Below are 16,146 nucleotides of genomic sequence, written 5' to 3'. Positions count from 1 at the left end.
AAAATACAATCATAATATTTGATGATATTTGAAGGAAACCAGATCAAAATATAAGGGCCAAAGTATGAAAAATGACTAATATTAATACCAGGCGTGTCTAAGCCCTGTTTGTTCCCTCTGTCCGACAGCCTTGAGCGTCCAGCCTTTTTTTACTTGAATTCCATTTCAATCATGTTTGACATGCATAACTAAATAAAATTACCTTCCAGAAGAGTTCCCTAAATCCTCAAGTAAATCCATTGGTGGGAAACAATAGGGAGTTATTATAAAATATAATAAATCATCTTAATATTATAGGTCAATTTATTTGGTTATTCCAATTTTTTTATTCAAAATAATTAACAATTCAAACAATAAGTCATCAATTCAATTTAGGAAAAACAAACGGTCATTCAATCAAACGAAACAACAAAAAAGCAATCAATCAATCAAAAAATTATCCCAAAAATCTCAGTCCATTTAGTCAGTCTATTATTCATTAAGGAATTGGCAATTGTGGTTGGTCTGTGCTGTGTCCAGGGTTGGTGCTGGTGTTGTGGCTTGGACCAGGAAAACCTGGGTTGGTACCTGTGTTGGGGCCAGGACTGGAGGGAAAGAGATGGTGCTGGAGATCGTGAAAAAAAATCAGGAACCAGGAACCGGGAACTGGGGCGGATGCAGGTGCTGGGTTGGGACCTGAGTCTGTACATGGGATGAAGAACAACTTGAGGAGCAAGCAGACACACAAGGGAGCCTTGGACCCAGAGGTCAATGGTGGTACTTCCCTGTGGCCTGCACGCTCCGGGTGAAAGTGTGATCTTTGGTCCCCCCTCCGCCCTCTTGTGGTGGATGGTTTCAGGTTCTAGGCTGGTGCTGGTTCTCTGAGAGTGATAGTGGGAGGTAAGGGTAGAGAGAAATGGAAAGAGAGAGGGGGGGTAGAGAATGTGTCCATCGGCCTTGGCTGGTGCTGGAGGCGTGGTTGGTGGTGTGGGGCGTGGAAGAGGGGCAACTGTTCTGGGATTTAACTTCTTATGGCTGCAGGGGCAGTATTGAGTAGCTTGGATGAAAGGTGCCCAGAGGTGTCCAGAGTAAATGGCCTGCTCCTCAGTCCCAGTTGCTAATATAGGCATAATATTATTAGTATTGGATAGAAAACACTCTGAAGTTTCTAAAACTGTTTGAATGATGTCTGTGAGTATAACAGAACACAGCGGTTGTTAAGGAAAAGTATATCTCTAATTCTGTGAATAACACTTGTATCTTATATTAAAGTTTATGATGACTATTTTTGTAAATTGATGTGGCTCTCTGCAAAATCACTGGATATTTTGGAAGCAAAACATTACTGAACGTAACGTGCCAATGTAAACTGAGATTTTTTGATATAAATATGCACTTTATCGAACAAAACATACATGTATTGTGTAACATGATGTCCTAGGAGTGTCATCTGATGAAGATCATCAAAGGTTAGTGATTAATTTTTTCTCTATTTTTGCTTTTTGTGACTCCTCTTTGGCTGGAAAATGGCTGTGTGGGTTTTTGTGACTAGGCTCTGACCTAACATAATCATATGTTGTGCTTTCGCTGTAAAGCCTTTTTGAAATCGGACACGATGGGTAGATTAACTTCTTATGGTATAGGGGACGCTCGTTTGATCCAGACAAAAACAGCTTCCAAAATGCGCAACGTCACTACAAAATATTTCAAAAGTTGCCTATAAACTTTGCCAAAATATTTCAAACTACTTTTGTATTACAACTTTAGGTATTTTTAAACGTAAATAATCAATTAAATTAAAGATGGGTCTATCTGTTTTGAATAGAGGATGAGAGGAAACTAACGTTACTTTTCAAGTCTTGACCAACTCTCAACAGCGTTACCCTTTTCCAGGATGGCCCTACTTCTTCATTGCACAAATGAATAACCTCAACTAAATTCCAAAGACTGGTGACATCCATTGGAAGCGGTAGGAACTGAAAACAAGTTCCTAAGAAATAAAGTTTGCCAATGAGACCTCAGTGAACAGAGACCTAAAAAAACAACAATTCTGAACGGTTAGTCCTCAGGGTTTTGCCTGCTACATAAGTTCTGTTATACTCACAGACATGATTCAAACAGTTTTAGAAACTTCAGAGTGTTTCCTATCCAAAACTACTAATAATATGCATATCCTATATTCTTGGCATGAGTAGCAGGAAGTTGAAATTGGGCACGCTATTTATCAAAAAGAAGTGTATCTTTCATTTGGTGTATTGCACTTGTTAATGTATGAAAGTTACATATTTCTAAAAAATATTTTAGAATTTTGCATGCTGCCTTTTCAGCGGAATGTTGTCGAGAGAAGTTATAACAATTGTGTTTTTGCGTCAATACAGTACATACAAACCATCATTTGAATAAGCACACAAAGCACCAACTACGCACTGATAGTACAAATGAAAAACACTTGTGGCTTTTGCTTTTTATGTGTGCAGTATGGGTGTTTTATATCACTTTCACTTGTAGAGGCCTTAACAAAGACTTCGAAGTAGCAGGGACTATAGGGAACAAAACACTCAACCATTAAGAGTTAAGACTTGCTGCCACTCATCTATGAATTTAATTGTTAATTATTTTTTTCTGCTTGTGATGGTGCTCTTTAGTAGGGAACGACTACCACGTCACTTCAATTGGTGCAGCACTCTCACTAATTGGTGCAAGAAGCCTCAAAATGAGTTAATGAGCCACAGCAATACCATGCACCCACTAAAGGTTTTTGGTGCTCCAAAATTAATTGTACTGTATTCAGCAGGAGTGATACTGAATTACAGTAAATTACTGTCGTTTTTCAGGAAAAGGTTTTTACATTGCAAAAATACAGTATGGTACTGTATTCTGTTGGGTGGTACTGAATTACAGTAAATTACTGGCAACAGCATAACACAATCATCTGAACCATAAAATGTAGGCTACATTCGTCCTAGCGCTAACTGAGGAAAGATTGATGTAACACAAGCGGTCATATTTAGCTCTCTCTCGGCTGACAGAGACCATAATATCAATTAGCTAATAGCAATTATTATTTACAATTTATCACATCACGGGTAAGCTCACCATTGATTGAAAATAATTTAGTAAAATACTTTCTAAAAATGTAGCTCTGTGAGCCTCCAAGGTTTGTTTTTTGAGTCAACCAAAGATAAGAAGAGGAGACAAGATGAGTTTGGTCTGTTTGCAATATGCATGTTGAATGGGGTTTGTTGTCTACCATCATTCACTTTGTTTCGTTCACGTCCGGAAATGTACTCGAAAGATGTGTGAACTATCCCTTCACCTCATTTTTCTGTAACATCTTTGGTCTGACAGATGTTTACGTGACACCGAGAATACATTGTATGATGTCAACAAACATGGCGCCACACACAACTGGCACATAGCTTAGCATTAGCTCATCATAATCAGTACATCCTTCAAAAAGTATTTTACAAACATCATATATGTCCATTACAATCTATGCAAGAATCAGAATGTATGATTTGTCACCAGTACTTGAAAACATGTGAATAAAACTGAAAATACATTTAAACTCCATAAATACATACATACATACATACATACATACATACGGTAGGCTACAGTAGAAATGACAACACGATACACATAAAATAAGGCACTTACTTTGATAGGAACGCACAAATGTCCAAAGTTACTATTTATAAGGAAAAGAACAATGAAACACTGTGGAAACACTGTGGAAGTGCTTGGGCTAATGTTAAAGAAAGAAGTTTGTTCAGCTCAGTCAAGCCTCAAACTTAAATTGGACTACTTATATGTGAATTAATGAGGAGTTGGAACACCCCTCAATTGAAACTGTTGTTAGCAAATAAAACTTGTAAAAAATAGCTTACAGATAATTAGCAGGTAGCGTGTCTTGGTTTGAGGGCAGGGTTAACTGTCCTGTTGCGTAACAATCACATTTTGGAACAGTAAGAGCGTTTTGAAAACAGGCTCATAAATAAACTCACGCTGGGGGCGACCGTTAGAGATATTTGGAACTAACACGCAAATAGTTTAACCACAGTCTCTCTATGCAGACCTGTGCTTGTCTTCTAAGCTAACATATGGAATTGATTTAACCTCTTGTTCATACCAAGATGGTCATATCAAGGATAATTTAGCTATTTGGTTTTGAATTTTAGGATCCTTTAAGGTAGCATATACAAACAATTGATTAAACATTGAATTTGGCCTTACTACTATTAGCCCATAAAAACACATTGAATAACAGCTTCATACATGGATAAACAGATAGTCCCACCAAAATGTTTTTTTAAATTAAGTTTGTTCAGAAGTGTCTGTCCTATATCTGAGAGATATAACAAATATCAGGAAACAACAATGCCTTCGGAAAGTATTCAGACTCCTTCACCTTTTCCACGTTTTGTTATGTTACAGCCCTTATTCTAAAATGGTTTAAATTAGAGAGAAAAAATCTCAGAAATCTACACACAACACCCCATAATGACAAACCCGAAAACAGATTTTAAAAAAGTGAGAACATTTGTTACAATAAAAAAATGAAATACCTTATTTACATAAGTATTCAGACCCTTCGCTATGAGACTCGAAATTGAGCTCAGACGCTACAAGTTTGGCACACCTGCATTTGGGGAGTTTCTCCAATTCTTCTCTGCAAAACCTCTCAAGCTCTGTCAGGTTGGATCAGGAGCTTTGCTGCACAGCTATTTTCTGGTCTCTCCAAAGATGTTAGATCGGGTTCAAGTCTGGGCTCTGGCTAGGCCACTCACTCAGAGACTTGTCCCGAAGCCACTCTTGCGTTGTTTTAGCTGTGTGCTTAGGTTCATTGTCCTGTTGGAATGGGAACCTTCGCCACAGTCTGAGGTCCTGAGAGCTCTGGCGCAGGTTTTCATCAAGGATCTCTGTACTTTGCTCAGTTCATATTTCCCTCTTCTCTCAGTCCCTGCCGCTGAAAAACATCCCCACAGCATGATGCTGCTACCCCTATGCTTCACCATAGGGATGGTGTCAGGTTTCTTCCAGACTTGACACTTGGCATTCAGGCCAAAGAGTTCAATATTGGTTTCATCAGACCAGATAAACTTGTTTCTCATGGTTTTAGAGTCTTTAGTTTTTATTCATTACTTATAATTTTTTATTTAACCTTTATTTAACCAGGAAAGTAATTTAAGAGCAAATTCTTATTTACAATGACGGACTACCCCGGCCATTACTGTACAACACTTGGCCAATTGTGCACCGCCCTATGTGACTCCCAATCACAGCTGGTTGTGATACAGCCTGGAATTGAACCTGGGTCTATGGTGACGCCTCTAGCACTGAAGTGCAGTGCCTTAGACTGCTGCGCCACTCTGTTTGCCTTTTAGCAAACTCCAAGCAGGTTGTCATGTGCCTTTTACTGAAGAGTGGCTTCCGTCTGGCCACTCTACCATAAAGGCCTGATTGGTGGAGTGCTGCAGAGATGGCTGTCCTTCTGGAAAGTTCTTCCATCTCAATAGAGGAACTCTAGAGCTCTGTCAGAGTGACCATCGAGTTCTTGGTCACCTCCCTGACCGAGGCCCTTCTACCCCAATTGTTCAGTTTGGCCAGGTCTAGGAAGAGTTTTGTTGGTTCCAAACTTCTTCCATTTAAAAATGATGGAGGCCACTGTGTTCTTGGGGACCTTCAATGCTGAATAAAATGTTTTGGTACCCTTCCCCAGATCTTTGCCTTGACACAATCATGTATCGGAGCAATTCCTTTGACCTCATGGCTTGGTTTTTGCTCTGACATGCACTGTCAACTGTGAGACCTCATATAGACAGTTCTGCCTTTCCAAATCATGTCCGATCAACTGAATTTACTAGAGGTGGACTTCAATCAAGTTGTATAAACAATTGATCAATGGAAATAGGATGCACCTGAGCTCAATTTCGAGTCTCATAGCAAAGGGTTTGAGTAAATAAGGTAATGTTTTGTATACGTTTGCTAAACCTTCTACAAACCTGTTTTTGCTTTGCCATTATGGGGTATTGTGTGTAGATTGTGTGTAGATTGAGATTTCTTTTATACATTTAATCCATTTTATAATAATGCTGTAAAGTAACAAAATGTGGAAAAAGTCAAGGGGTCTGAATACTTTCCGAAGGCACTGTATATGGAACCATTTTGGTTCAGTGAAGAAGAACCTCTAGGGTTCTGAAAAAATAACCCAATAAGAGGGTTCTATATAGAACTTTTAGGGGTTTCATATATAAAGCAAGAGGTAAAATACTTTTTGGTTGTATAAAGAACGTTTTTTTTGTTAAATTTAGAAACGAAGGGGGAAGGAAGAATGGAGGGAGGGAATAAACATTAATCATAAACTAATCATAAACTTGCAATGCTCTCAGTTGTTGGGTAGAGCCTGATTCGTTTGGGGACTATGCTCTGCTTCTCAGCATATTTCTCCATAGACTTAATTTATTCATTAATTTCAAATGTAAATGGAGAAAATAGACATGTTGGCTGTTCTAAAGTGTGCCGCTTAGTTGATTCAACAATTCTAAAAATGTGTCTGTACACAATGTAAGATCACCGATATTATTGCTGCTGCAGCAATCATTAGTACTGCTGCACTTCTAATAACATGACTAGACATAGTCACAGGCACATTTATTAGGTCCTCAGGATTCAATAGGGATTTTATAGGAGGTGAAATTGTGGTGGGAACATAAATCTGTTCCAATTCCCCAATTGTCTGTAGTTTTCAGATATTGTTGTTTGTATGTGGTGATCATCTTTTCAACCTCCATACAACTAAATGTAATCTCATCGTGGCTGTGTGTTTGCAACTGGAGGAGAATGCAGGCAGGAATACAGTCACTCGAATATCTTCCCTGCTTTATGCTTTTTTCTCTCATGAGTGTATAACCCAGCATAACCACTAGGTGCCACTGTATCCTCTTCTGACTGCTCTCACCTCAGAGAATTCAAGGTCCCCAACAGACATTCTGATTCCTATGTAAAAGAGCCTTTTGAGAGACTAAAATATCACCCAGAATATTTTTTGCAGATAGGAATATTAAAAAAAAAATCTTATGGCTAACTACCAGGAAGTTTGAAAAGACAGGCTGAGTGGGCAGGGAGCTTATATTCATGAGCTTGCCTTGTCTGACAGGTCTTTGGGACACCTATGTCAAAAAAACATGGATGCAGTGAGCAGTAAAATCATCTCATCAAAATCTGGTGACACATAAAGCAACTCAAACAGCATTGAAATTGCATCAACGCTGTCAATTGTTTCATACATCTCCCATTTGGCATGTCTCTTGTGATGCAATTCACAGCAGCAGTGATTAATGTTTTCACATGACAACTGCGCCAGTTTTGAACAAACCTTCTCCCCCCCTTTTGTTCTGTGCTGGCTGAAGACCGAGCGAGCCAGTAACTAGCTAAAACCAAACACAGATGAAAGGGGTGACAAAGTATCTTTGCCATCGATGAATAGTGTAAACTTTTAATTACATATATTTATTGACACCCTACAGTCAAATGTTGGCACCAGTAGAGTAGCTATCTAGCTATATATGCCACTCCCCTGGGCAAACACACCTTCTCTGATGTTGGTTACAAGGTGATACTTATTTAAATTAGGTAAGAGAGTATCATGCAATGGTGTATTAACTTTCTGATTATATTACCCCCCTATGTATGACTTGTTTTAAGCCATAGAGCTATATGACATAATGGAACTATCCCTTTGTACACTCTAAAATATGCATGTTTTAAAAACAACCCAATTTGGGTTATTTGGTATGCCAGCACTGGTTAAATATTGGACAAAACACACAATGGGTTGTTTTGACCCAGTCAGTTTAGTGTGAATAACCAAACATGAGGTTGTTAGGGTTACCCAAACATGGGTTAATTTAACCATCAGTTGGGTATTTTTTAATGTCATGCTGGGTTGACTTACCAGCTGGGTATTTAAACTAGAAAGGTTGAAATGAAATTCATATACAGTACATCTGTAAAAAATTGCAACGCTCAACCTTAACACATGTTAACTTTACAATACAACAGATGAACAGGAATGACATTTGCTCTCATTGGTGGTTAAACATAACTGCCTGAAAGCCACGCCCCTACTAAACTACACCTCCAGTCTTCTGATCTGACTGCTTTTTTACTGCTCAATAACCCAGCACCAATAACCATCACCAACTACCCAGCAGTTTTTAAAGAAAACAACCATACTAAGTGACCCAACGCCTGCAACCCAGTATTTGGGTCAACCAAACAACACAGCATTTTTAGAGTGTAGTAATAGAGACCTATCATACCTGAGAGAGTGGTCTCTCATATGTCTTGTCGTTGAGAATGTCTGCAAGTTTGTTTTCCAGATCGCAGGTCATTCCTACGTCTGATATTTGTCACGGCTCCTCCTCTGCATTGCAGGGGCGGTTCCTCCTGCAGGCAGAGGAGGAGCCGTGATAAATATCAGACAAATATTGTTTTTAAGGCTCTCACTGCACACTTAAGCTCTACACACAGAGACTGACCCCAGGTAGAGATGAGAGTGATGAGCTAGACACATTATATACATTTAACAGCTTTATATGACACTAATCTGAATTCTGATTTATGCTTAATGACGCATAATATATCATTTATTGCCTTCCAAGCGGGAGACAGGAATAATAAAATACATAAAAAATCAATCTGACACTTTGCAGTGCATGCTGTGCAGTGTCTCTGACACATGCTAACTATTTTATCACTGTTGATGTGCTTTGTGGATACCCCCCCTCCTCCTCTTTCTTCCTATATTTTCAGAACTGTGCTGATTTGCTCTTTGCTGGCTCTCTCATCATAACAGGCATCTATGGTACAGGGCATTTATCACTGACTGAAAAAATAGAGACTCAGAGCAAGAGAGTGCATTACGTAGTGCAAGAGAGAGAAAACGAGAGTGAGAGTGAGAGCAAACAACAGAGAGAGTTAAAGAGAGACCCCCGCAACAGACTCAACGATGAAACATTTAACTCTAACTTGTCTGTGCCTGTCAGTCTGGCCTGTTCTTTCTAACAGTATTAAAATGGGACAAGCAAGTGTTCAGAACCCTTGACATTTTCCACATTTTGTTACATTACAGCCTTATTCTAAAATGGATTGAATATAAAATAAATCTTATCAATCTACACATAATACCCATTAATGACAAAGCAAAAACAGGTGTTTAGGAAGTTTTGCACATTTATTACATATAAGAAACTGAAATAGCTTATTTACATAAGTACACAGATTTTGCTATGAGACAAAAAACTGAGCTCAGGTGCCTCCTGTTTTCATTGATCATCCTTGAGATGTTTCTACAACTTAATTGGAGTTCAGCTGTGGTAGATTCAATTGATTGGACATGATTTGGAAAGGCACAAGCCTGTCTATATAAGGTCCCACAGTTGACAGTGCATGTCAGGGCAAAAACCAAGCCATGAGGTCGAAACAATTTTCCATAGAGTGCCAAAACAGGTTTGTGTCGAGAAACAGATCTGGGGAAGGGCACCAAAACATTTCTGAAGCATTGAAGGTCCCCAAGAACACAGTGGCCTCTACCATTCTTAAAGGGAAGAAATGTGGAACCACCAAGACTCTTCCTAGAGCTGACTGCCCCGGCCAAACTGAGCAACTGGGGGAGAAGGGCCTCGGTCAGGGAGGTGACCAAGAAACTGATGGTCATTCTGACAGCGCTCTAGAGTTCCTCTGTGGAGATGGGAGATACTTCCAGGACAACCATCTCTGCAGAACTCCACCAATCAGGCCTTTATGGTAGAGTGGCCAGAAGGAAGCCACTCCTCAGTAAAAGGCACATGACAGCCCGCTTGAAGTTTACCAAAAGGCACCTAAAGACTCAGACCATGAGAAACAAGATTCTCTGGTCTGGTGAAACCAAGATTGAACTCTTTGGCCTGAATGCCAAGTGTAGCGTATGGACAAAACCTCGCACCATCCATACAGTGAAGCATGGTGATGGTGGCAGCATCATGCTGTGGGGATGTTTTTCAGCAGCAGGTACTGAGAAACTAGTCAGGATGGAGGGAAAGATGAACGGAGGAAAGTACAGAAAGATACTTGACGAAATCCTGCTTCAGAGCTGTCAGGACCTCAGACTAGGGAAAAGGTTCACCTTCCAACAGGACAACGATCGTACGCAAACAGCAAAGAAAATGCAGGAGTGGCTTTGGAACAAGTCTATGAATGTCCTTGAGTGGCCCAGTCAGAGCCTGGACTTGAACCCGATCGAACATCTCAGGAGAGCCCTGAAAATAGCTGTGCAGCGACGCTCCCCATCCAACCTGACAGAGATTGAGAAAATCTGCAAAGAAGAATGGGAGAAACTCCCCAAATTAGGTGTGCCAAACTTGTAGCGTCATACCCAGGAAGACTCGAGGCTGTAATCGCTACTAAAGGTGCTTCAACAAAGTACTGAGCAAAGGGTCTGAATACTTACGTAAATATGATATTTCTGGGGGGTTTTGTTTGTTAATTAAGCAAACATTTCGGGGGAACCTGTTTTTGTTTTGTCAATATGGAGTATTGTGTGTTGGTTGATGAGATAAAAAACAATCAAAGATGTAATAGTGCTGTAACGTTACACAATGTTGAAAAAGAAAATGGGTCTGAATACTTCTGAATATACTGTACATGAACCATCTCTTTATGGCTGAAATGAGCTCTATCAAACCAACCTCCCTGCAGCCTCTAACTGGGTTGGTTCTCCATCAGTCAATGGGCAAGTTAATGGTATGTGTTCCCAAAGGTGTTCGATGGGGTTGAGGTCAGAGCTCTGTGCAGGCTAGTCATGTTCTTCCACATCAATCTCGACTAAAATGTTTTGTATGGACCTCGCTTTCTGCACAGGGGTATTGTCATGCTGAAACAGAAAAGGGCCTTCCCCAAACTGAATGTCATTGTATGCTCTAGCATTAAGATTTCTCTTCACTGGAACTAAGGGGCCTAGCCCGAACCATTATTCCTCCTTCACCCAACTTTAAAGTTGGCATTTTGTATTCTATGTATTGCTGCAGGTCAAATCAAATCAAATCAAATCAAATTTATTTATATAGCCCTTTGTACATCAGCTGATATCTCAAAGTGCTGTACAGAAACCCAGCCTAAAACCCCAAACAGCAAGCAATGCAGGTGTAGAAGCACGGTGGCTAGAAAAACTCCCTAGAAAGGCCAAAACCTAGGAAGAAGCCTAGAGAGGATCCAGGCTATGTGGGGTGGCCAGTCCTCTTCTGGCTGTGCCAGGTGGAGATTATAACAGAACATGGCCAAGATGTTCAAATGTTCATAAATGACCAGCATGGTCCAATAATAATAAGGCAGAACAGTTGAAACTGGAGCAGCAGCACGGCCAGGTGGACTGGGGACAGCAAGGAGTCATCATGTCAGGTAGTCCTGAGGCATGGTCCTAGTGCTCAGGTCCCCCGAGAGAAAGAGAGAATTAGAGAGAGCACACTTAAATTCACACAAGACACCGAATAGGACAGAAGTACTATAATAGAAGTACTCCAGATATAACAAACTGACCCTAGCCCCCCGACACATAAACTACTGCAGCATAAATACTGGAGGCTGAGACAGGAGGGGTCAGGAGACACTGTGGCCCCATCCGAGGACACCCCCGGACAAGTCCAAACAGGAAGGATATAACCCCACCCACTTTGCCAAAGCACAGCCCCCACACCACTAGAGGGATAGAATGACTACATCAGTGACTCAACCCACTCAGGTGACGCACCCCTCCCAGGGACGGTATGAGAGAGCCCCAGTAAGCCAGTGACTCAGCCCCTGTAATAGGGTTAGAGGCAGAGAATCCCAGTGGAAAGAGGGGAACCGGCCAGGCAGAGACAGCAAGGGCGGTTCGTTGCTCCAGAGCCTTTCCGTTCATCTTCCCACTCCTGACTACTACTACGCCAGACTACACTCAATCATATGACCCACTGAAGAGATGAGTCTTCAGTAAAGACTTAAAGGTTGAGACTGAGTTTGCGTCTCTGACATGGGTAGGCAGACCGTTCCATAAAAATGGAGCTCTATAGGAGAAAGGCAGGTAGCGTTCTCCTGCCATCCGCCAAACCAAGATTTGTCCGTCAGACTGCCAGATGGTGAAGCGTGATTCATTACTCCAGAGAATGCGTTTCCTCTGCTCCGGAGACCAATGGCGGTAAGCTTTACACAACTCCAGCCGACGCTTGGCATTGTGCATGGTGATCCTAGGCTTGTGTGCGGCTGCTCGGCCATGAAAACCCATTTCAGGAAGCTCCCGACTAACAGTTCTTGTGCTGACGTTGCTTCCAGAGGCAGTTTGGAACTTGGTAGTGAGTGTTGCAACCGAGGACAGACAGTTTTTACGCCCTACGCGTTTCAGTCCCGTTCTGTGAGCTTGAGGGCCTACCAGTTTGCGGCTGATCTGTTGTTGCTCCTAAACGTTTCCACGTCACAATAACAACACTTAGGGTTGACGGACAGCTCTAGCAGGGCAGAAATTTGATGAACTGACTTGTTGGACATCCTGTGACGGTGCCATGTTGAAAGTCACTGAGCTCTTCAGTAAGGCCATTTTATTGACAATGTTTGTCTATGGAGATTGCATGGCTGAGTGCTTGATTTTGTACACCTGTCAGCTACGGGTGTGGCTGAAATAGCCGAATCCACTAATTTGAAGGAGTCTCCACATACTTTTGTATATATAGTGTATCTCTCTCTCACCCAGCCCTGTACAGTTCCTGAGGAGTGACTTGAGGCCAAACACAAGGATTATCAACATTATCTTAGTGACAAAGGCCATCTTCTTTACAGACAACTCTCACTCACCCACGTTTGTAGTTTCTGAGCCGAGCCCTGTACTGTGAGAGACTCTGCCTGTCTTTCTGTGTGGCTGCCTCCTTCTCTTGCATATCATTGGTGTCTCGGATGGAATGCGTTGTAAACAAGTGAACTTAATGAAATCTGTTATTGCAAGAGCTGCACTAGCCGCTGGGGACGTGCAGAGCCTAATACTGCAATTAATTCTGCAAATGAGTTGTGAGTGAGTTATGCAAGGCAATATTCCCAATTACAGCAGAGATGATTGTATTATGACTGGGAGATAATAGATAGATGCAGTGTTCTCGTAACATACCCTCTTGTACAGGCCTCTGTGAGTCTTTGCAGGCCCACCAATGCTTAACTACCCTATTTTAAAGGGAGTAATCTGGGAATCAACTCACAGATTCCCAATTATGCAGGGAATCATCTATGAATCCACTTACTTATTCCCCTATTATAGAGAGAATCATCTGAGAATCAACTCATTGATTCCCCATTGGGAGTCATCTGGGCATCTGGGAATCAATTCACTGAATGAACTCATACTTTGTATGAACCAATTTATATTAACAAGTCTGGACAAACTGAAATCCCATTGAGAAAACTGACTCACAATTTGTTTCCAGGAAAATTGCTTCAATTCAACTAAACACCAAATGTGGGCCTTATTAGTATAAGATCAATATGTTTGCTATAAATCTGTCTGCTAAACAGAGATGCAACATATTGGTTTTCTTCTAATAATTGGACCAACTGAGATGCAGTGTTCTTTTGTAGAGTACTGTAGTCTAATATGTTGGGAATTGATCTAGTATTCAGGGAACTCTTATTATGTAGCCTATGTTTAGAACCGCTGTATTTGCACTTAAGAATTTTTGTTAGTGGTTAGTTTGTGTCGTTTGAGAGTTGGGTTGCTTCCAGGTTAATATTGAGTTGAGAAGACAATGCTGGTTGTTAGCTGAGTTGGTTTTGCCAGTTGAGGAAATGAAGGAGAGTTGAGGAGTTCAGCCCCAGAGCCCTGAGTGTATCAGTTCCACCCACACACCACCAGCATTCTTGAACAATCCACACAAGCTGATTTGCATGCTAGGTCAAGGGGTCAGGCTGCCTACAGCTAAAATGTCACAGAGATCCTGGTGCCCCGCCTCTTCCCTGGCAGACATCCAACTAAAGCGCAACAACCCTCGCCGAGAGGATGAGTCACTGCTTAGCGACAGAGGTGACATGCAGAAACGTACTTCTCCAATGGAAGAAAGAATAAACACTTTTAATATACTCTCTATGTCCCACCCACTCTTTACAGCTCTGGTTTATCTTCATTGCGCAGAAGGATTTTATGGTGTTTTGTCCTTCCACTTTCTCTCTCTCATATTTTATTTTCCATCGACGGCATATGGGACAGTACTAGTAACAGTGGCTTGATCGTGGCTAGTGCTGTTTCCCTATTTCACGGACCACCCGACACCGGAAGGACTAGAGAAAAATGGAAGGTTACTGTGGCTTGACAGCGACTGACCTTACTCCCCAGCTCATGGACCACCCAACACTTGAAGGACTGGGGATGAAGGAAACAGTGGCATAACCGTGGCCTGACTCCCCAGTCCACGGACCCTGCCAGCATCCAGAAGCAGTACTGGACCAACAGCCTGAGTAAGAAATGACCAGACAACAGCCCGTTGAACAAACTCAGAGCATACCCCCTTTCCAACATAGAATCCAAGGTAGTTACAGTACAGTTTCACAATGAATGCATCCAGGACTACAACATACAAGTTTGGTTAAGCAGGTTCGCCACCCTCAAGTCAGTGGCTCGGAGGGTCCTGCTGGTCCTGTTGAGACCAGACCTAACCACAGTGGGCGGAGTCCAACACCTCCCCAGCAGAGGCTTCGTCCACTAATACAGCATGCCTAAACTGTGCAGGAACTGTGTTCAACTGGGCCACCTGGCTGCAGCCATCATTTGCAAGTTCTATATAGACAACCATCCCACCTCAGACTGTACCTCCACACGCCCCTGCAACCTGTGCGGGAAAGGGGGCCACATCTTCAGAACCTGTCCCAGTTCCAACGCACTAACCCAAATCCCAAACCCACCAATGCCCCACCGCCTTCAATTACGGAGTACCGTAATTGACCTCCGGGTCTTGGGCTACCAGGTGCGTATGCTCGCTCTGCCGGTTGCCTTCCTCTCCTCTGCAGATCCAACACCAGTTCGAGTTCCAATACCAGAACACTGGAAGAGGCGCAGACGAGGGACCAAACATCAGACCTTCACCCGGAGAGAGTGGACCACACGGGAGTGACACAATTGACCTCTGGGTCAGGGATCCCTTGCTTGTCTACTTGCTCCACAGGTTGTCCTTTCTCTCCTCTGCTGATTCAGCAACAGCCCTAGCACTAATCCAGATCCCGGTTTCCAGCACCAGTCGCAGCACCAGACCACAAGACGAGGCGCAGAGGAGGGACTAAAGATCACACCTTAACCTAGAGCGAGCAGGCCACAGGGAAGTACCACCATTGACCTCTGGGTTTAGAGCTCCATTGTGTCTGCTTGCTTCACAGTTTGTCCTTCCTGCCCTCTCCATCCAGCAACTGTCAGACTCCACCCCTTCCCTAACACAAAGACACTGTCAACCACTCCACCAGATCATGCAAGTAACTGACTCACTGACTGACAGACTGATGGACTGATGATTGTTACCAGTTTTTTGTTTGATTGCATTTATTTTGTCTTTTTTGATTTTGTTTTTAATTTGATTAACTTAAGTTGGATTGATTGTTTAAATAATTTATTGTTTTGTATTTTAAATCAATTTGATTCAAAATTTTTGCTTGTAAAGGATTTAGGAAAAAACAAATAAATGTACCTTTAATATATTGCAGAGGTGGCAGCATATCAGAAGATTTGAGGCTTGGATTATTGGAGGTGTGGCTTCCAGATAGTTATTTTTGGCCACCCTTTAGAGTAAATGCAATTCAAATCAGGTGGGAAAGAGCAGTGTGGAGTGCAATCTTGATAGCATCATCTGTTGGGTCTGTATGCAAATTTGAGTGGGTCCAGGGTGTCTGATGTGAATGCTACGGGTGATAGCCATTCAGGCAAGTTGTCTTGGTGTTCTTGGGCACGAAGACTGTGGTGGTCTGCTGGAAATATGTAGGTTTATAGACTAGGTCAGGGAGAGGTTGAAGATGTCAGAGAAGACATTTGCCAGCTGGTCATCACATTCTCTGAGTATGCGTCCTGTTAACCTGTTTAAAGGTCTTACATTGGCTATGGAGAGCTTGATCTCACTGGTGACCAAAGAACTG

General features: G+C 42.0%; 1 long non-coding RNA gene across 1 annotated transcript; it reads right to left on the bottom strand.

The window, feature by feature from the left end:
- Positions 1-302: 302 nt before the first annotated feature.
- LOC149984002 (uncharacterized) lies at positions 303-8,379 on the bottom strand. Its single transcript, XR_016495235.1, has 2 exons — positions 8,304-8,379; positions 303-1,096 (listed from the first exon to the last, which is right to left on the bottom strand). It is a non-coding gene; the product is annotated as an uncharacterized LOC149984002 (long non-coding RNA).
- Between the last annotated feature and the right edge of the window lie 7,767 nt (positions 8,380-16,146).

The sequence above is a fragment of the Oncorhynchus mykiss genome, chromosome 4, assembly GCF_057628025.1.
Source record: "Oncorhynchus mykiss isolate SJ-2025 chromosome 4, ASM5762802v1, whole genome shotgun sequence".
Classification (NCBI taxonomy): Eukaryota; Metazoa; Chordata; class Actinopteri; order Salmoniformes; family Salmonidae; genus Oncorhynchus; species Oncorhynchus mykiss.
This window is presented reverse-complemented; position numbering and strand designations above follow the sequence as displayed.